The sequence below is a fragment of the Trichosurus vulpecula genome, chromosome 5, assembly GCF_011100635.1.
Source record: "Trichosurus vulpecula isolate mTriVul1 chromosome 5, mTriVul1.pri, whole genome shotgun sequence".
Taxonomy (NCBI): domain Eukaryota; kingdom Metazoa; phylum Chordata; class Mammalia; order Diprotodontia; family Phalangeridae; genus Trichosurus; species Trichosurus vulpecula.
The window spans coordinates 187,461,222-187,484,255 of record NC_050577.1 but is presented as its reverse complement, the minus strand read 5'-3'; the positions used below and the strand labels follow the sequence as shown (position 1 = coordinate 187,484,255).

Sequence of the window (23,034 nt, the reverse complement as noted above, 5' to 3'; positions counted from 1 at the left end):
AGAAGGTTCATATTTTGCATATTTACAAAAAAGTTTTTTAAAGCTGCATCACATGATTTTTACACCTAGTTACTAAAGAAAGACTAAAGAAAGCAGTTTGAACAAAGGTAACGTGAAAAGAATGTGCTTTTTCTAAAAGACAAAAGTGTAGAGTTCTAATACATAATCAGAAAGATTTAAAAATACAAATTGAGTAATATTGCTCATTAAGAAAGGGTTTGATGAAAAAAAAAAGCATTGACTGAGTTCACAACTGCAGGAATGACCAGTTCAGAGTTGTATTGAATGAATGCCCTACTTAGGGGTAGGGAAAGAGAAAAAAAAAGCTTAGAAACAAAACACTTATCTAGAATATCAACCTTTCTTACTTACTGTGTTTGACAGATGTTAGCTGTTCTGCTTTTTACACTTTTTACCCATGACAAAATTTATTCAGTTTTCTGCTCTTCAGGATACAATGCCGTACAAATTAATCCTAGGTTCCAAAGTATGTCAAAATACTGTCTCTATTCCTTGGTAAAACCAAGTATTTCAAATAATCCAAACCAAAACACTGCAGTTAAAGAGGTGAATACTCCATTAACAAAAAACACACAAAGGATTTCTGTTTGAAATCACAGCAAGAGCTTGATTTTTGAAAGAATCATTACTGTAAATGCAAACGATCGATCCAGAGACTATAGTTTCATTATACACATTCCATTATGATATATAGCATAATGTTATATAATGAACATGGGTTGATAAATTATAATGCATTAAACATTTTTACTAAGTATATTGCACTCTTTTATGTATATATATATATATATATGTATATATATATGAAAAATAAGTTAGAAAGTGTTTTTTCATTTGCTACTATCAGAAATTAAAGTCTTAAAGACAGAGGTGTCTAAAACAGTTTAGTGTTTAGTGTTCATAGGGCAACAATGAAACTTAGTTGAGTGAATATTTTGGCAACCTTAATCTGGGCAAGAACAGGTCTTTTGAAAAAAATAAAGCTTTACGTAGGTTTGTCTTTTTTAGGATTTAGTTGTAATAGAATGTGAAAAAAATCCTTCCCTAACACTTTAAACAAAACCATGGAATTATTGATTGTTCAGAAGGTTTTATGGAAAGAAACTAATTTATTCCAAAAATTGAGTGAATGCTCCACTGTTTAAGCAAACTTCCAAAGGTTCAAAGGGTAATAGGGCAGAACTGTAACATTTACAACAGCAGATATTTTCTCTTCCTCTTCCTGAGAGGGGGTGGGCAAAGAACTGTTGTAATAGCTCCATCAAACACTGTCTTGAGGACTCGCTGTGTGAGTGCTGAACATTCCAGATACTTTACAGTACCAAATCTCCTTTGCCATGGCTAAGCCCTGTGGGTAGGTAATTGGAGCCAGCTTCTTCTCCTTTAGTTTCTCAATCGTGTCTTTATCATCTCTAAGGTCAAGTTTGGTGCCTGTTAAAATTATGAGACTGTTAGAACAATGGTATCACACTTCAGGATACCACTTTGCACCAACATTTTCAAATGATATAAGACGCACAAGAGAAAAGCAAATTAAGAATCCGCTTGTTTGTGGATAGGATAAGGGATAATGTAACTGGTCACAGTCTTCTTGGCTTCCTATATGGATAAACCCAAATTCATAGGTTTTCCATCTATCATAACATTGGCAGAATAGTTGTCAAAGACAGGGATGTATTCTCCTGGAAAGGCACTGGTACTATAACTCATCAGTAGGCCAGTTTTACCTACAGCTCTGCCACTGCATCAGCCGCCTTCGCCTTCCCAATCTGGGCAGGAACAGCTCCTTTACATTCTTGCTCCCTCTTGTTTCTGCTCTTCCCTTGTGTACTTTTCAATCATTTGTGTGATGGTAAAGATATGTAGTGGTCTGACTGTTCCTTGATCCTGGCTTCATCAGGTATGCCTCCTATTCATATTTTCATTAAAATATTCTATAGATGGGATTGTCTCATGAATTGGTAGCCAGAAAGTGGTAGCACTGACATTTGAACCCATCTCTCGAGTCTTAATTTAGTGCTCTTTACATTGTTTTTTTTTTCAGATGAGAGGGACAGAGACAGAGACACACACAGATAGAGGGACAGAGAAAGACAGAGAGACAGAGGGAGACAGAGACACAAACAGAAAGAAACAGAGACAGAGACAAAGAGAATTATAGATTATGAACCAAAAAATATAAAGTGATATAAAACAAAAACAAAAACAAAAGATTGTCAGAACTCAAGTGAAAATCAAGATTAAAGGAAAACCTGAGACCTATCTAAGCCAAGGCAACTCTCCTTGAAGACAAACTGCTCAGAGATTATGAGAATCATATGTTAAAAATAAAAAAATAAAAATAAAACTCACATTAAAAGTTTAAAAGCCTAAATAGTACAATTTAGAAAATCATATAAGAAAATTTCCTTGGAATTTGTGAAACAGCACATCAAATACAAAGTGATAGGATACACTTATCTTTGAGAGAGAAATTCCAAAGTTGACCTGCCCAGAAACATTAGGGTCAGCATTAGAACTAAAACATTAAACAATCTATCAGGAATTCATTTACATATCAAGGGAAAATAGTCTGAAATCACACAAGACTTCCTTGCTAATGAAAAATGAAAGAAAAATACATAATATTCAAAAATTAATTTCGGTGAAGTATATAAAAAGCTTGTCTTCAAATCATGAATACCTGGGTTAAAGTCCTGCCTCCAACGCCTTGTAGCTATGGGACCATGTGTAAATCCCAAGTCCTCAGTGCTGCACCCATCTCTGTCTCTCTCTAAGACTATGTTATGACTTGCTGAAAGAAATTTGTTTAGAAGGAGTTTCCATGCTGGGAGTTCCTTGAACTGATTAAATCACAAATCATTACATAAACAGATAAATAAATATTAAATAAACTTGCAAAAAACCAAAATTAATCACTCCTCAACCTACAATAGCATATGACATAAAGCTGAATGTAGGCATCGATAAAAAAAAGAAAATTTCAATAAGAAAAGAAATTTCATTAAAAGTGATGAATTTGTTTCATTCTTTTTGAGCAAGCAAAAAGTAAAGAGACTATTTGCCATGCTAACTAGTCACACAATATAAGCTTAAGAAAAATAAACATATCCATACAGCAAGAAAAGACTAAGCAGTTAAATTAATGTTTATAAAGGTCCATTGCTAGACAAGGTTATTTTTTTTCTTGAAACATTTGCAACTTGGCCCAGAGCAATTATATATATACATACATACATATATATATATATATATACACATATATATACACATACATATATATACATACACACACACGTGTGTATGTGTATATGTATGGACACACATATATGTATATACATACACATGTGTGTATGTATATGTATATATACAGACACATACATATATACACATACCACACACATATGCTATATATGTGTGTGTGTGTGTGTATACATATGTGATATATTTTAAATGAGCCAATCAAAGGAAACAAAAGGCACAGAATAGGAATAATTTAATATTTCTGCAACTAGAACTCATTTACTCATTGACGTTTTGGAGTATGGGATTCTACAGATGAAAGTCTTCCAAAACAGATGATAGGGAGAAAAAGGACTGAAGGATTAGTTCTAGTTGCACCCCCTGCATTACATTAACTAGAGAGGGGAGGTATCATGTTAGCTTATTCTAGCCCTTGACAAGTTCTGTTCTCCTAGGTCACAGATGCAAGACAAATCAACATATGAAACACTGAACAAAAAGCTCTAAGGTTCAATCTAAGATCCTATGGTCTCCTAAGTTTTCTATTCTCTTGTTTCATTATTGCCTGTAAATAGTGCTTCTTGGTCTTGGGCAGGTAGGTAATGTAGACGAGTACAGCTCAGTCATTCCTCTCATGCTATCAACTTTACGTATGTAGGGCTTCTACTCCCTTTGGGTGCCACTTGCTCTGCCCGTTCACGCCCCTCTCCCCATCCCACCCCTGGGTATGGAATAGTTTCCTTTCAAACTAGGCTGTCTATAATGGCAGATACATGATTCAGTGCCAGTCAGATAGCTTCCTACAGTGTTACAGATTCAGTTTGATGATCAGAGAGACAAGTCCAAGTGAAAATATTCTAACTCTCTCCGTCTCGAATATGAATCCTCAGTTAGGAATTTCTGTCTTGCAGCAATAACTTGGTGTTTATAGAAAATGCTTTCTATACTTGAGATATCCTCTCAATTCTTCCTTTTGTGTGATACCGAAGCATTAGAACACACATGTTAAGAGATAAGAAATCATTTTCATTAATCAAACAAGTTCCATCTTCTGTTACTTCTCAGTCGTTGTCATCATCATCATCATCAATAATCATTATAACAGCTAAGATTTATATAAAACTTTAAGATTTCCAAAAAACTTTACATATATCCTCTCTTTCTCTCTTTATCTTTCTCTCCCTCCCTCTCTCTCTCTCTCTCTCTCTACCTCACTCTCTCTTCTCTCTCTCTATGTGTGTGTACATATATATGCAAATATATATAGATATATATAATCATATATCCCAAAATTATAGGTTATATTACTATTATCATTTTACAGATGGGGAAAATGAGATGGAAAAGGGCTAAGTTAGTTTTCCAGGGTCACATAGCTAGTAAGTATCTTGTGCAGGATGCAAATTCAAGTCTTCTTACTCAAAAGACAGCACTCTGTTATGAAAAAAAAGAGGAGGAAAAGCAGCATAACCAATCATCATATTAAAAAAAATTCTAAACCATGTATTGTGCAACACCTATGGCCTTCCATCTCCATAAAGCTGTGGGCTGGGAACATCCTCTCAAAACTCTTATCTCATGCCATTCTTTTTCCTTATAAGCTCACCCAATTACTTTTGGTGTGTGTGTGTGTGTGTGTGTGTGTGTGTGTGTGTGTGTGTTAGTTTGTTCTTTTCCATCGATATTGTTTTAAGCATTATGTATGAGGGCAGCTAGCTGGCACAGTAGATACAGTACTGGACTTGGTGTCAAGAACACCTGAATTCAAATCCAGCCTTAGAATCTTCCAAGCTGTGTGACCTTGGACAAGTCACTTAACTTCTATTTGTCACTAGAAAAGAAATGGCAAATTGCTCCAGCATCTTTCCTAAGAAAAGACCATTAAGGGAGGTCCACAGAATCACGAAGAGTCAGATATTTCTGAAACAACGAACAGCATCAAATTATTATGTATATTGCTTTCTTGTTTCTGTATAACTTCACTCTACATCATATCTTATAGATCTTTATATGCATTTCCATATTCATTGCATTTATCACTTCTTATAGAATAGTAATATTCGATCACAGACATGGACTACAATTTGTTGAGTCATTCCTCAATCAGTAGCATCTACTTTATTTCTAGGTCTTTGTTGTCAGAAAAACTGCTGCCATAAATACTTTGGTAGATATAGAGACTTTCTTCTTATCAATGGCATCCTTGGGACATAAGCCCAGTATTACAATCTCTGGATCAATGTAATTTTAGTCATTTTATTTGTATAATTCCAAATTGCTTTCCAAAATTGTTGCACCATTTTACAACTCCAACAATAATGAACCAGTGTGCCTCTCCTTCGACAACTCCTCCAACACTGACAATTATAATTTTTTTGTCATCATTTCCAATTTTAAAGATGTGACATCAAAACTCAGGATGGTTTTATTGATCTTCCCTTATTATCAATGATTTGGAGCATTCTTTAATGTGGTCATGAATACTTTGCAATTCTTTTGAAACTAATTTTATATGCTTTGGCCAATTATCTATTGGCATCTATACATACACACATGCATATGCATGTATATATACGTACACACATATGCATGTATACATACATGCACACATACATGCACACATACATATATTTAATACGCAAAATATAGAGGTGACACATATAAGCATAAACATATACGTATGTGTATATGTGTGCATGTGTATACATATACACATACACATACAGACACACACACATGTAATATCTTGTATAACAAATCCTTACCAGAAAAAATTTGATACAAAGATCCTTTCTCTATTTCACTGCTTATCTTTTTATCACAGGTACATTAATTTTTTTCTGAGTAGAGATTTTCACTTTCATATGATCAAAGTTGTCTATTCTATCTTTTGTAATTGTCACTATCACTCGTATGGTTAAGAATACATCTCCTATCCATAGCTATGAGAGGTACATGAGTGTTTCCTGTCTGATATTTTTTATAGTATGATCTTTAATATTAAGTTCACACAGCTATTTAGATTATATTGTGGAATATGGTATAAGGTGTGATTACTGCTAGATGTCTTTCTAGTTTTCCCAGCAGTTTTTTTTAATTAGATGAGGAGTTCTTCCCTAAGTAATTTATGTTTTTGGCTTTATCAAACCCTGGGTTATTGAGTAACATTGTTTCTCATTGCAGTTTGTCTAATGCATGGAACTGATCTACCTCTTTATTTTTTAACCAATAAAAGATAGTTTTGATGACTGTTCCTTTATAATATGATTTTAGGTCTAGAAATGCTATGTACCTTTCTTCCTTACCTATTTTCCTCATTTCCCTTGATATTCAAGATACTCTATTTTTCTAAATGAATTTTGATTATTTTATCAACTTACATAAAGAATCCATTTTATAATTTGATTGATATAGCATTAAAAGTGCAAATTAACTTTGATATTGCTGTCATTTTTATTATATAGTCCTGGGCCAACCATGAATAGGGAATGTTTTTTTCCCAGATATTTAAGTTAAGTTGTTCTTGATTTCTATGAGGAGCACTTTTAAATTAAATCTATACATTTTTTTGTTAGTTTAGCAAGTTAATCTCCAGATACTTAATGTATTTTTGTAGTTATTTTGAACAATTTCCATTATTGTCTCTTGGCTTTTTGTCATTATTATATTAAAAGGCAGTTAATTTTTGAGGTTTATTTTGCAGTCTGGAAATCTCCAGAACCTATTAATTCTTTCAATGAGTATTTTTGCTGATGCCTTAGGATTTTCCAAATATGCCATTATATTAGGAAATGGGGAAATTTTTCCCTCCTTTTTACTTATCATTATATCTTTAATTTCTTTATCTTTTTGTAATGCTAGCATTTCCAGAACAATATCAAAAATAAATGGGGAGAGTGAACTTCTTACTTTCCTCATGTATTTATTGGAAGAGGTTCTAGCACATACCCACAGCTAATAGATAGATGATCTTTGAGATACTTTTCTATGAAAAGATCTCTCTAAAATTGTATTTTGTAGGTTTATTTTAAAACATGAACAAATATAACTTATGAAAGGATTTTTCTGCATCTATTAAGATAATCATGTATTTTGAGATGTTTGGAGTTTTAATATGATTAATTATGCTGATTGTTGTCCTAACATTGACCATCCTTGCTTGCCTGGCCTAAAATCAGTTTGATCAAAATGAATAACTTCTTGAATAAATCGCTGTAGTCCATTTTACAGAATTATATTTCAGGGCAAAGCTAAGATTTTGGAGTAAAGGCAGGGACTCTCCTGAGTTCTCCTTAAACCTCTCCAAATATGTTTAATGACTCTAAGCAAATTCTAGAATGGCAGACTCCACAAAAAGACAAAATGAAACAATTTTCCCACCTAAGACAACTTAAAAGGTTAGCAGGAAAGGTCTGTTGCACCTGGGAAAGAGTGGAACACAGACCAGTGTAGGACACACCAGCGCATCCCTGGCCTCATCAAACAAGGAGTGGGCCTTGGGAGCCACTGAATCATAAATAAAGTTATTCGTCTTTTTTGTGTTCTAAATTTTGTTCACATGTAACTATAAAAAATTAGTTATCATTTTTTAAAATTTAGCTTAGTTTTGTTATAATTCCACATTGCTCCACTGTGATTTTATTGATTTGATTATCTAGTCTCTTTTTTATAATCAGATTGTCTAAAAATTTACCAGTTTTTATCTTCTGAACACTTAAGTTTGAAGAGGAGGTAAAGCCAAGATGGTGGATTAGAGGCTACCCTGTAGAACTCACACTATGTTCCCCTCTAAATAACTTTAAAATAATAGCTCAAACCAAATTTTGGAGCATCAGACCAAAGAAGGATCAGGGTGAGATACTTTTCTGGCCTATGAAAACTTAGGAGGTTGGCAGAAGTTTGTGATATCAATGTGGAAACCTCTCTGGAGCTCACAAATACAAGACTGTAAGAGTTGCCACAGCAACTCTCAGATCTCTCAGCCCAGACAGAGTAAGTGGGTCAGATAACTTATTAGAACAAGATGACAGGGAATTCTTTGTTGACCCTGGCTACAACTGATATGAATTTCCAGCTCTATTGTATATTTAGTTCTGAGTCACAGTTCTAGGGTAGAGAAAAGCCTGGTCAAAAGGGAGCAGGGGCCCCGGTTGTAGTTCTAAGGCAAAGAAGGCACTAGCACTTGTGGCTGCAGGACAGCAGGGTCCTTCCTGGGTGCAGACCAGGAGAGAAGTGACCATATTTCTCCCAGCATCACACCACTTTGGAAGCATCAAAAACTTGTAGACCTAGCTCTACAAACAGCAGCATGAAAAAGCCCGAAACATGAGATAGTGCTTTCTCACAACCAGGTGAGAAGAGCCCAACTCTAACATAAAGTTTAAAGTCAAGAAATAGGTTAGAAATTTAAGCTACTATGGTGGCAGGGAAGACTAAGAAATAAATTCAAAATAAAACAACAATGTGAAAAAGCTTACAAACAACCCCCCCACACCCTGCCCCACCTCAAAGAAAAATGCTGACTGGATCCGAGCCCAAGACATATTCTTGGAAGAGTTAAAGAGATAAAAGTAGTAGAGGAAAATTTGGAAGAAAAATGAAAATAATGCAAGAAAAATATGAAAATAGAAGTAACAGTTTGGTTAAAAAAAGACAAAAATTAACTGAAGAAAATAAAATTAAAAAACATAACTGGCTTAGTGGCAAAGAAGCACAAAAATTCACTGTGGAAAGAATTACTTAAAAAAGCAGACTAGGCCAAATGGAAAGGGATGTACAAAAATTCCTTAAAAACTAGAATCGGGCAAGTAGAAGCTAATGACTTCATGAGACATCAAGAAAAAAATAAAACAAATTTAAAAGAATAAAAAAGAAAGAAAATATGAAATATCTCATCAGAAAAAATAATTGACCTGGAAATTAGAATGTGGAGAGATGCATTAATGATTATCGGACTATCTGAAAGCCATGATAAAAATCATAAAGTAGAAATCACATTTCAAGAAATTATAAATGAAAATTGCCCTGATATTCTGGAACCAGAAGGCTGAATAAAAATTGAAAGAATTCATTGACCATCTTTTGATAGAGATTCCAAAATAAAAACTCTGAAGAATATTGTAGCCAAATTCCAAAACTCCCAAGTCAAAGAAAAAGACTTCCAGCAGTCAGGAAGAAATTCAAACACCGTGAAGCTACAGTCAGGATCACATGATATTTGGTAGCTTCTACCTTAAAGGAGCAGAGAACTTGAAATATAATACTCTGGAAGTGAAAGGAGTTAGGATTTCAAACAAGAATAATCTGCCTTGTAAAACTGAGTATAATCTTTCAGGGGAATAATTACATATTTACTGAAACAGAGGACTCTAAAACATTTCTGATGAAAAAATCAACGCTGAATAAAAACTCTGGCTTTCAAAGACAAGACTCAAGGGAAACATAAAAAAGTAAGCATGAAAAAGTAATCATGGGGCAGAGGCAAGATGGGGGAGTGAAAGCAGGGACATATATGAGCTCTCTTACAAATTCTTTCAGATACCTCTTAAAAAGTGAATGTGAACAAATTTCAGAGAGGTAGAATCCACTAGGAGACACAGTATGGCAGATCTCCAGTCCAGGAGAGTCCAGAAGGTTGATGGGAAGGTTCTCTTGCACTGAGCTGGGAGAGCACTGAGTGCAAGGAAGTACACCTGACCATAATGGAGTGGGAGCAGACCTGGCGGACTGGCTACAGTGGCAACCCCTAGGCCTTTCAGTGCAGGATTGGACTCTGTCAGAACTAGGTGAGACAGAAGCTCAGGGTCCACAGCACTGGCAGCATCTACTCCTGGGGCTGTCAGCCCACAGTCTAAAGGTTTGAAACTCACCTTCTTGAAATTCTGGGAGCTATGATGACAGAATAAACAGTAAGAGCTCTCAGCCCTCCCTTGTTGACCTTGAATAACCCAGAGAATACTGCCCTAGGAAAAACCCTGAAATAGAGGAGCCAGAAATAAGGGCAAAGCAGTCCTTTAGTTTGGAAAGCTGGGAAGATGGGCCCTTCTTGCTGTGGCAAAAAGAGAACATTGCAAGAAGGGAGGTATCCCAGCAAGCCCCACCTCAGCAGACCAGTGGGAGTTCTTGAGTCCCAAGAGCATGGAGCCAGGAAGTGCCAACACCAGGACCCCAGGCATGCCTTACCACAGCCAGGGGAATTGGCAAACACTAGCACAGACCAATGGCTGAGGACACCCATTCTATAGTGTAGCCCTGGGGGAAGAGGAGACTTCCAGCAGCCAGACCAACCCTCCCCCACAGCTTCAGTGTAACCCCAGAGAAACTCAGAAAGACTTCACTGATTTTGACCTTGGTACATGCCAGCTGGCTCTAGCTCAGCACTAGGGGAGGTGTAGCAGTATATAGCTTCTAGCTGACAGAACCAGAGGCCACAGCACACAAAACCAGTAACCAGGCCCCTAGTTCCCAGCACAAGAAGTTTGGGACAGAGCCCCCTGTGCCCCAGAAGCAAAAATCCACTTTAAAAGCCAGAAAAAAGGCAACCACCATGAAGAAGTAAACTAGAAAAAAATAAAAAAAGATCATAGAATCTTATTATGGGGACAGAGAAGATCAAAATATAAATTCAGAAGAGGACAGCATTGACAGTATACCCACATCTGAAACCGCAAAAGGGAATATGATCTGGTCTCAAGCCCAAAAAGCATTCCTGGAAGAACTCAAGGAGGATTTTTAAAGCCAAATTAGAGAAGTAAAAGGCAAATGACAGAAACTAATAGGAGAAAATAACTCATTGAAAAGTAAAATTGGCCAAATGGAGAGGTACAGAAGCTCTCTGAAGAAAACAATAAGTTAAAAATTAGAGTTGGGCAAGTAGAAGCTAATGACTCTATAAGGCATCAGGAATCAGTCCAACAAAATCTAAAGAATGAAAAAATAGAAGAAAACGTAAAATATCTCATTGGAAAAACAAGTGACCTGGAAAATAGATCCAAGAGAGATAATCTAAGAATTATTGGTCTACTGGAAAACCATGATGAAAAAAAGAGCCTAAGCAGTATCTTCCAAGAAACCATCAAAGAAAACTGCCCCAAGGTCTGTATCAACAATGTTGCTAGCAGCTACTGTGGCTGTGTAAGACGAATAACACCAGCACACAGAAAGGCTGCTAACAAAGGTTCTTTGATCTGCTTTTCTAAGGAAAGCAACTTTAAGAGGTTAATAATCTCAGTTTAATTAAACATACATATATCATTCACTTAGTTCAAGGGGAAAAGATCAGCCCCCTGAACTTCAGGGCAAATATAAACAGAAATTACTAACAGATTATAAATAGAGCAAATAACACAGACCAGTCTATCCACGGCAATACTGAGTTGCCAGAGAAGGACCACCATCTGGGTTATCAAAACTTGCGGGTGGCGGATGTTTCAGCGGCTTGCCCAGAGTCTCATTACTCTTTCAATGAGTGTAACCTCAAAAGTCAAATGCTAACCTTCCAGTACATATACCTGTTCAGGGCCCTGGGGCTCAAAGCTCATCATTTAGGGTGTGAGAAATCACTAACACCAGGGTGTGGGGAAGTTAGTTAATCACTAGTACCACATCTTATACACTGTTTCCAATCAATGACTATCGATTGTCTTAGTGCTGAGAAACACTCTAAGACAAAAAGATCCGACTTTACCTGCCCCATTCAAACAAAGGCCAGACTCATTAAAGACACTTAATAGCCTTAGCATCCCAAAAGAGAAGAGCAGCAAAAAAAAAAAAAAATCCTGCCCTGATTACCATTACAAGGTCCTGGAACCAGAGCATAAAATAGTCCTTGAAAGAATCCACCGATCAACCCCTGAAAGAGATCCCAAATGGAAAACTCCAAGGAATACTGTAGCCAAATTCCAGAATTATCAGGTCAAGGAGAAAATATTGCAAGCAGCCAGAAAAAAAAACAATTTAAATATAACAGAACTACAGTCAGGATCACACAGGACCTTGCAGCTTCTACATTAAACAATCAGAGGCATTAGAATATGATATTATGAAAGGCAAAGGAGCTTGGTCTACAACCAAGGATCAACTGCCCAGCAAAATTAGGCATAATCTTTCAGGCAAGGAGATGGATATTCAATGAAATAAGGGAATTCCAGACCTTCCTGATGAAAAGGCCAGAGCTCAATCTAAAATTTGATCTTCAAATACAAGACTAAAGAGAGATAATAAAAAGGTAAACAGAAGAAACAAAAAAGAAAAAAAAACCTTGTTATTCAGCAAGGGTAAATTGGTTATATCCCTATATGGTAGAATGGTATTTGTTAATCTTGAGAATGGTATAGTTATTGTGACATCTAAAGAGGATATACAAAGACAGAGGGTGTGTGTATAAATTAACTGCTGTGATGATAAAAAACCTAATTAAGGGGTTTACAGGGATTGTAATGAGAGAAGATGTAAATAGGGGGCAGAAAAGGATAAATTACATCACATGAAGAGGGACAAAAACATATTATAGTAGAGGGAAAGAAGGGAGGACAAAGAGCAATGTTTGAGCTTTACTCTCATTGGATTTGGTTCAAGGAGGGAACAACATACTCTGTTAAATATTGAAATCAAACCTGCCTACAGGCAGTAGGAGAGGAAAAGGGAAAAAAAGGGGGTGGGGTTAGAAGGGAGGGAAGAAGTAGTAAGGGAAAAGGGTAAGATGAAGGAAGGACTGACGGGGATGGAATAATGAGAGAGGCAGTGGCCAAAAACAAAACTCTTTTGAGGAGGAGAAAGGAGAAGGGAGAAATGAAAGTATAAACAGCAGGCAGGGAGAATAGGATGGAGAAAAAAACACAGACAGCAATCATAACAGCAAATGTGAATGGGATAAACTCTCCCATAAAATGGAGGTGGATAGCAGAATGGATTAAAAACCATAATAGTACAATGTGCTGTTGTAACAGCAAGGCAATAAGCACAACATCAACGATAATTGTGAATATGCCTATGTAGTTCTGTATAGCAAAGAATGAAAGACTCTCCACATAGAAAGTAGAAGTAAAACATTTATTCAGACACCAGATGACTATACTCCATAACCAGGCAATCTACTCCCACAGCCAGTGAGCCCACTTTACCATAAGAGCAAGGAACTTAAAACATAATATCACAGCATGGAGCCTTGCCATCCCAAAACCTCGCTGACCCCCTGCTGGGGTCTTCCCACAAAACTCATAGTACAGCTATCACAGGTCGGCTGTCTTTACCTCAGCTCTAACTATCATGACAACCATAACAGCCATAACAGCTCTCTCAGCACTTCCTGTGACACAACTTCCTTTTCCTCTCAGTAAGCTCCTCCCACTACATGTGACTTAGTCTTCCTGTGACATAAGCAGGTCACATGACCTATTAATGGGTGGGAAAGATCTTCAAATCTTAATTGCTATTACAGTTATTTGCAAGAAACACATTTGAAACAGGGTTATACACAAGGGGTAAAGGTAAAAGGCTGGAATGGAATATATTATGCTTTAGATGAAGTAAAAAAAAGCAGGGGTACCAATCCTAATCTGAGACAAAGCAAAAGCAAAGATAGATCTAATCAAAAGTGATATGGAAGAAGACTATATCCTGCTAAAAGGCACCATAGAGAATGAAGTTAATATCATTACTTAACATAGATGCACCAAGTGGTATACCATCCAAATTCTCAGAGGGGAAGTTAAGGGAGTTACAGGAGGAAACAGACAACAAAACTACACTAGTAGGGGACCTTAACCTCCCCCTCTCTGAACCTGATAAATCAAACCTCAAAATAAACAAGAAGTTAAGGCAGTAAATTGAATTCTAGAAAAGGTAGATATGATAGACCTCCAGAGAAAACTGAATGGGGATAGAAAGGAATATACCTTTCTCTCAGTGGTGAATGGCACATACATAAAAACTGACCATGTACTAGGGTATAAAAACCTCACAATACAGTGCAGGAAGGCAGAAATAGTCAATGCATCCTTTTCAGATCATGATGCAATAAAGGGCCATGGAAAGATGGACGAAAAATTAATTGGAAACTAAATAATCCAATCCTAAAGAATGAATGGGTCAAAAACCAAATTATAGAGGGGTGGAGCCAAGATGGCCGCATCAAAACAGTGTCAGACATTCCTCTCCAACCAATAAACCTTAAGAATGGACCTCTCAGACATTCCTCTCTGGCTAACAGGCCCAAAACAAAGAGTTGAATGCACTCCCACTAGGCGACAGATAAGCCTTGAACAAAGGACAGGAAATTCTGAAACTGTTTTTGAGGACCTAGCCAGTTCTCAAAAACAAAATGATTGACAAGATCTTCCCCTCCCGAGGAGAGCGGCTACCCCTTCTGGAGGGGAACATCCGGCACAGTTAGCCATAGGTCCTCTTTGTTCAGGAGGCTATAAAAGTCTCCATGTGGAACAAGCAGGTGGGATCTCACTTACAGGAAGGATTCTTCCTGGGATCAGTTTCCCTCTCGGGCCTTGATCGAGCTGGGCTGTGTAAACCGGGACCCCCCTCAGCTTTGAGAGGATCAAGTGCTGGAGTTCCCCCGAGAGGTGATGAATCTATGTTGTTTGTGTCTTTGTCTTTGTTGTATTCACTGTGTTTGTTAGAGTATTTCCCCTGTCTTTCAATAAAAACCATGTTCTGTCGGGAGTGTGCTTTATTGCCAGTGCGAATTCAAATCCAAACCTAACTTAGCTTAACTGAACATACCCCTTAAAGATCTATTGTGCTAGAGAAGACCCTAGCCTGAAACCTCCTGATTTGGGGGATGCAATGATATATGCTTTGTAGTATGATGTTCTTACTGTGACCTAGGGATGGATGGTGTGGTGCTTTCTGCTACCCTTTAAGGATGTGTTGTGCTAGGGAAGAACCTAGCCTGGGACCCCCTAATTGTGTAAACAAGTATTCTGGGGAATGCTACTAAATGCAATGATATATGCTATGTGTCATATGACATATTAAGTGTTATACACACACACACACACACACACATATGAAATTATTCACAGCAGCAGTCCTCTGGTGTGCTGCTGTACTTGGTGTTGCAATGTTGAAAAATGAAAATAAATAAATTTTTAAAATTAAAAAAAAAGAAATGATGAACAGATAGACTTCAGAAAAACCTGGAAAGACTTACATGAACTGATGCTGAGTGAAGTGAGCAGAATCAGGAGAATATTGTACAGAGTAACAGCCACAGTGTGCGAGGAATGATTTTGATAGATGTAGCCCATCTCAGCAATGCAAGGACCTAAAGCATTTACAAAGGACTCATGATGGAAAATGATATCCACATCTGGAGAAAGAACTATGGGTTTGGAATGCAGAGCAAAGCAGACTATTTTCTCCTTTTTTTCTCATGGTTTCTACAATTTGTGTATAATTCTTCTATGCAACATGACTAATGTGAAATGTGTAGAGCCCATATCAGATTGCCTTTTGTCTTGGGGAGGGAAAGGGGAGAGAGGGGGAGAAAATTTAAAACTTATGGAAGTGAATGTTGAAAACCAAAAATAAATAAATTAATTAAAAAGAGAAGAAAAAAAATTGAACAAGCCATCCATGAACTCCCTAAGAAAAAATCTAAAAGGCCTGATGGATTTACAAGTGAATTCTACCAAACATTTAAAGAATGATTAATTCCAGTACTATATAAACTATTTGCAAAAACAGATCAAGGAGTCCGACCAAACTCCTTTAATGACACAAATATGGTACTTATTCCTACATCAAGAAGAGCGAAAATAGATAAAGAAAATTATAGATCAATTTCCCTAATGAATATTGATGAAAAAATTTTAAATAAAATATTAGCCAAGGGGTTACTGTAATTTATCATGAGGATAATACACTATGACCAGGTGAGATTTATACCAGTAATGTAGGGCTGGTTCAATATTAGGAAAACTATCAGCATAATTGACTATATCAATAACAAAAGAAACAGAAATCATATCACAATCTCAATAGATGGAGAAAAAGCTTTTGACACAATACAGCACCTATTCCTATTAAAAACACTAGGGAGCATGCGAATAAATGGAGTTTTCCTTAAAAAGATAAGCAGTATCTTCCTAAAGCAATCAGGAAGCATTTTATATAATGGGGATAACCTAGAAGAACTCCCAGTAAGATCAGGGGTGAAACAAAGATGTACGTTATCACCACTATTATATAATATTGTATTAGAAATGTTAGCTTTAGCAATAGGAGAAGAAAAAGAAATTGCTGGAATTAGAAGAGACAATGAGGAAAAATAATCACTCTTTGCAGATGATACAATGGTATATTTAGAGAATCCTAGAGAATCAACTAAAAAAAAACTTGAAAAAATTAACAACTTAAGCAAAACTGCAGGATTTAAAATAAACACATAATTATAATCATAACAAATAATAGTAAATCATCAGCATTTCTATATATTACCAACAAAGGCCAGTAGGAAGAGCTAAAGAGAGAAATTCCATTTAACATAACTATAGACAATATAAAATATTTGGCAGTCTACCTGTCAAGACAAATGCAGGAACTATATGAACAAAATTACAAAGCACTTTTCATACAAATAAAGTCACAACTAAACAACTGGAAAAATATCAATTGCTCATGGGTAGGCCAAGCAATATAATAAAAAGGACAATTCTGCATAAATTAATTTATTTATTCAGTGCCATAACAATCAAACTACCAAAAATTATTTTATGGAGCTAGAAAAGATAATAACAAAATTCATCTAGAAGAACAAAATGTCGAGAATATTAGGGAATTCATGAAAAAATAAAGGAAGGTGACCTAGTCATACCAGATCTAAAACTATACTATAAAGTGGCAATCATCAAAATTATTAGGAAGTGGCTAAGAACTAGAGTGGTGGGCCAAGATGGTGGACTAAGGGCAGGGACCTGCCTGAGCTCTCCCTCAAACTCCTCCAAATACATGTAAAGAATGACTCTAAACAAATTCTAAAACAGCAGAAAGTACAAAAAGACGAGATGAAACAAATTTCTAACCAAAGACAATTTGGAAGGTTGGCAGAAATGGTCTCTTGCATCAGGGTAAGAGAGGTGCACAGTCTAGGGTAGGATGTACAAGCACAGCCCTGGCCTCAGGAAACTAGGAACAGACCTTAGGAGCAACTGAGTCAGCAGAGGCAAGGGCAGCAGCTACTTCTGGAGCTCTCAGTTCACAGATAGTAATGAGGTTGAACAACTTGGTCACAAGGAGATTACAGGGGTCTTTTTGCTACCACTGAGAAAGAATTCAGTTGCTTTGCCCATACTCGGATACAAGTTGTAGTCCTGGGTAGCAATGAGAGGATGAGAAGGAGTACTAGCACACAAGAGATTGAGGCCACAGTGGAGGGGAAACCTGCCTCAAAGTTCCAGGGCAGAAAAGAGCTTGTGGTCACTCATAGACCAGAGCAGAGGACAGGAGAGTAGTAAACACCTCTCCTTAGATCATACGATTTTGGAAGAACTGAAAACTTACAGGCCCCTAGAAGTATCTCTGAAAACAGCTGCACAAAACGACTGTATCTTGGGTAAGTACACCCTGCACCCTGGAAGCAGAGTCCTACTTTAACAAAGAGATAAAAGTGAAACAATAAGCTGGGAAAATGAGCAAACAGGAAAAATTCTGACTACAGAAAATTACTAAGGTGACAAGGAAAATCAAAGGACACACTAAGAAGAAGACAACAAAGCCAAAACTCCTACATTCAAAACCTCAAAAAATATAAATATATACATGTAAAATATAAAATATATATAATAAAAGAAATATAAAATATTTATAAATATAAATATAAGAGTATAAAATATAAATAAATTCTCAGGCCATGGAAGAGCTCAAAAAGGATTCTGAAAATTAAGTAAGACAGGCAGAGGAAAAATTGGAGAGAAATGAGAGTGATGCAAGAAAATCATGAGAAAAGAGTCAACAGCTTGGTAAAGGAGACACAAAAAATACTAAAGAAAATAAGACCTTAAAAAACAGACTAGGCCAAATGGTAAAAGAGGTCCAGAAAGGCAATGTAGAGCCTTAAAAAGAAGAATTGGCCAAATAAAAAAGGAGATACAAAAGCTCACTGAAGAAAATAATTCCTTAAAAATTAAGATGGAGCAAATGGTGCTATGAAAAATCAAGAAACAATCAAAGAAAACCAAATGAATGAAAAAATAGAAGACAATGTACAATGTGCAATGCATGAGATATTTATCTTGCTAGAAAAACAACTCACCTGGAAAACAGATCTAGGAGAGAGAATTTAAAAATTTTTGGACTACCTGAGGCCATGAACAAAAAAGAGCCTAGACATCATCTTTCAAGAAATTATCAAAGAAAACTTCCCGGATCATCTAGACCAAGAGGGTAAAATAGAAATTGAAAGAATCCACCAACCACTTCCTGAAAGAGATCTCAAAATGAAAATTTCCAGAAATATTATAGTCTAATTCCAGAGTTGCCAGGTCAAGGAGAAAATATTGCAAGCAGTCAGAAAGAAACAATTCAAATATCATGGAGCAACAGTCAAGGTAACACAAAATTTAGCAGCTTCTACAATAAAGGATCAGAGAGTTTGGAATATGATATTCCAGAGGGCAATGGAGCTAGAATTGCAAACAAGAATTAGCTAACTCAATAAAACTTGGTATAATCCTTCAGGGAAAAAATGAATATTCAATGAGATAGAGGACTTTCAAGCACTCTTGATGAAAAGACCTGAGCTGAATAGAAAATTTGACTTTCAAATATAAGACTCAAAAGAGGCATGAAAAGGTAAATTGAAAAAGGAAATCATAAGGTATTTAAAAAGGTTAAATTGTTTGTATTCTCACATGGGATGATGATATTTGTAACTCAAAAGACCTTTCTCATTATTAGTGTAAGTTAGAGTGAGTATATATAGACAGACAGCACAAGTGTGAATTCAGTATGAAGGGATCATATCTAAAAAATAAAATTAAGGGGTGAGAAAAGAATGTACTGGGAGAAAGAGAAAGGGAGTGGTAGAATGGGATAAATTATCTCACATAAAAGAGGCAAGAAAAAGCTTTTACAGGGGAGGGGAAGCGGGGGTGGCGGGGTGAGGGATAGTGAGTAAATATTTCTCTCACCAGAATTGGCTCAAAGAGGGAATAACATACTCATGCAATTGGGTATAAAAATCTATCTTATCCTACAGGAAGGTAGGAGGGAAAGGGGCTAAGAGAAGGCAGGGGGTGATATAAGGGACAGCAGATTGGGGGAGGGGGTAACTGAAGCAAAACACTTTTGAGGAAGGACAGAGTGAAAGGAGAGAGAGAATAGCATAAGTGGGGGGAGACAGGATGGAGGGAAATACAGTTAGCAATAGTAACTGTGAAAAAATTCCTGAAGCAAATGATAAAGGCTTCATTTCTCAAACATATAGAGAATTGAGTCAAATTTACAAAAATAAGAGCCATTCCCCAATTGATAAATGATAAAAAGATATGATCAGTTTTCCGATGAAGTAACCAAAGCTATCTAGTCATATGAAAAAATACTCTCACTATTTATTAAATTTAAAAATTCTGAGGTACTACCTCACATCTATTAGAATGGCCGATAGAAAAGGTAAATGATAAATCTTGTAGAGGATGTGGGGAAAATGAGACATTAATGCACTGTAGGTGGCATTGTGAACTGATTCAACCATTCTGTAGAGCAATTTGGAACTATGCCCAAAGGGTTATAAATCCATGCATATCCTTTGAACTAGCAATACCACCACTAGGTCTGTATGCCAAAAGAGATTATAAAAAATAAAAGAACCTACATGTACAAAATATATTTATAGCAGATTTTTTCTGGGAGCAAAGAATTAGAAACCGAGGGGATGCCCATCAATTGGGGAATGGCTAAACAAGCTGTTCTCTATGATTATGATGGAATAATATTGTGCTATAAAGAATGATGAGCAAGATGCTCTCAGAGAAACCTGGAAAGACTTGCATGTGCTGATGCAAAATGAAATATACTGTGTACAAAGTAACAGCAATTTTGTAAGATGATCAGCTGTGAATGACTTAGCTATTCTCAGCGATACAATGATCCAAGACAACTCTGAAGGACTTATGATGAAAAATGCTATACATCTCCATTGAAAGAACTGATCATGTCTAAATAGAAACTGGAGCACACTTTTTTAAAACTTACTTTATTTTTCTTGAGTTTTTTGCCTATTTTTTCTCTCACAAAATTACTATGATGAACACATTTTGCTTGACTTACACATGTATAACCTATATTGAATTTCTTGCCTTCTGTATCAGCAAGGCAATAATCACAATACAGATAATTGTCAAAATGCCTATGTGGTTCTGTATCACAAAATATATGAGATTCTCCACATAGAAGGTAAAAGTAAACCATTTATTTGGACATCAGAGGATCAGATCCCATAACCAATATGCCTAATCCAACACAACAGCAAAGAATTCAATATACAATACTATAGCATGGAGCCTTGCCATGTCAAAACCATCTGCCCCACTGCTGGGTCTTTTGCACAAAAAAATTCACTCACAGCGCACCGCAGCAGGTCTGCTCTTTCCCTCACCTCTAACTGCAGTAACTGCTCCCTCAGCATTTCCTGTTACACAATTTCCTTTTCCTCTCAGCAAGCTCCTCTCATCACATGTGACTTAGGCTTCTTGTGATATAAGCAGGTCACATGGCCTATTAATGCGTGGGAAAGATCTTCAAATTTAAATTGCTATCAATTCAGGCCCAAAGATCTTTCTTATAGATTACATAGGACAATGGAAGTTTTGGGATAACTGGTGTCAATGGAACTTTACACAACACTATAACAGGGCTAACACAAGAGAAGCATATAAAACAATGTTATTATTCCCCACTCAAACGAATGGGGCTCAAAATCTTGGGGTAAAGGGCGAAGGTCTCGTCTGACATAGCTTCTTCCTGCTGAAATTGGAAGTAGAGCTGTCCCTGCCCCAAAAGATCAAGAGTCCCATTCAAGAGGCAAGTTCTTTAGCAAGGTGGCCTCCAGAACTCAGCTGATGCCAGGTCCAGAGATGACACATCACAGTTGGGGACACTTTTAGGGATGACATCTGGCTTAAGCGATCAGGCATCTGCAGGCGGATTGTACTAAGCCTGCAGGAAACAAATCTCACAAATTTAACAGGCAAAAATCCAAAAAGAAAAAAAGTGACTACCATAGCCTCATTCACAATAGAATACACGAGTCAAGGATCCAGTTTCATACTCATTTTCTCCAGGAAACAACTGCTACAGTATTATCTTTGCCATGTGCTATAATTTCTGCAGCCTTTGGAACATCTTCTGGCTTTGACTTTACCCATACTTTAGCTCCCAATTTTATCCTATCAGTAGAACCAAACCCTTCCTTTCCTCTGCTAGTTATTTTGGAAGGAGGGTCAGTTTTCGCAAGGGGTACCATTCACAAGGAATAATAATCAATTGAACTATTCTATCATTTCCCCAAACTGTACAGGTTCTTCACCCAAATTCTGGAATGTTACAATAATTTCTCCTTGATAACTTCAATGTATCACTTTATCCAATGCATGTATTCCCTAGTTGCTAATCCAAATTTAGGTAATATCCATCCAAAATTATTCTTATGGATTCTCATACATATCCCAGTGGAGATTTTTCTTATATCTTTTCTATCCAACCAAAAGTCCTCTAAACAATGTAAATCATATCCTGCCAAACAAGGTATTCCTGGATACGGTGGCGGGAGAGCTTCCTTCACAGTCTAATACTCAAGATTTTGGATCTTATGTGTTTACTGTTTTCTAGTTTGCAGATTTGGGGTCATCATTCTGGCTAGAGGTATACTTCCTCCTAATGGTCTAATTATTCAAATTACATAAAGCAGTGAACAAATTATCCTTCCACTGTTGATATAAATGATTAGAACTTAGCTTTCTTAACTGTTCTTTTAACAATCCATTCATTCTTTCTATCAACCCAGATGCTTATGGATAAAATGGAATATGACATATCCAATCTACATTGTTTAACAGACAATATCTCTTCATCTCATTCCCTTTGAAATGTGACCCACTGTCACTTTGAAGCTACATTGGGGTTCCATAATATAGGCTTATAATATCTAGAATTTTACAGTGTTTTTCTGGGTTGCATTCCTATAAAGAGAAGCCACTAGCACACCTGAAAAGGTGTCAACACGAGTACATATAAATTTTCATCCTTTATCTTGGGGTAGTGGTCCAATATAATCTATCTGCCAGATCTAGGCTAGAACTTTTCCCCAGTTATTACCCAAGGAACAGTTCATTCCTTTTCCAATTGACATATATAACATTCATCTGCTACTTGCTTTAACAATGAACGAGAGATACTAATACCTCGATCTTGTGCCCACTGGTGTTAGGTCTGGACTTGTAAATGACCAGCCATTTAGTGCACTCATTTCGCTAGTACCAGATCATCAGTTGGTGTCAGAGTAGGGATGTTCAGTAGCAATCCTTGCTAGTCAATCAGCATGTGAATTGTACTCACGTTCTGGTGTAGTAAGGGCCATGTGATCATCTACGTGAAGAACTAACAAATTAATAACCAAAGACATGTCCCACATATCTTCCCATAATTCTTTGCCCCAAACTTGTTTACCATGAATTTCCCAATTTTAATTTTTCCACATTGGCATCTATATAGCTAACCCATTAGCTACTGCCAATGAATCAGTGACTATATGACACT

At 36.5% G+C, this 23,034-nt stretch overlaps 1 pseudogene; it reads right to left on the bottom strand.

Annotated features, from left to right (window-relative positions):
• Nucleotides 1–1,212: 1,212 nt before the first annotated feature.
• LOC118851135 lies at nucleotides 1,213–22,744 on the bottom strand (annotated as a pseudogene).
• Nucleotides 22,745–23,034: the final 290 nt, after the last annotated feature.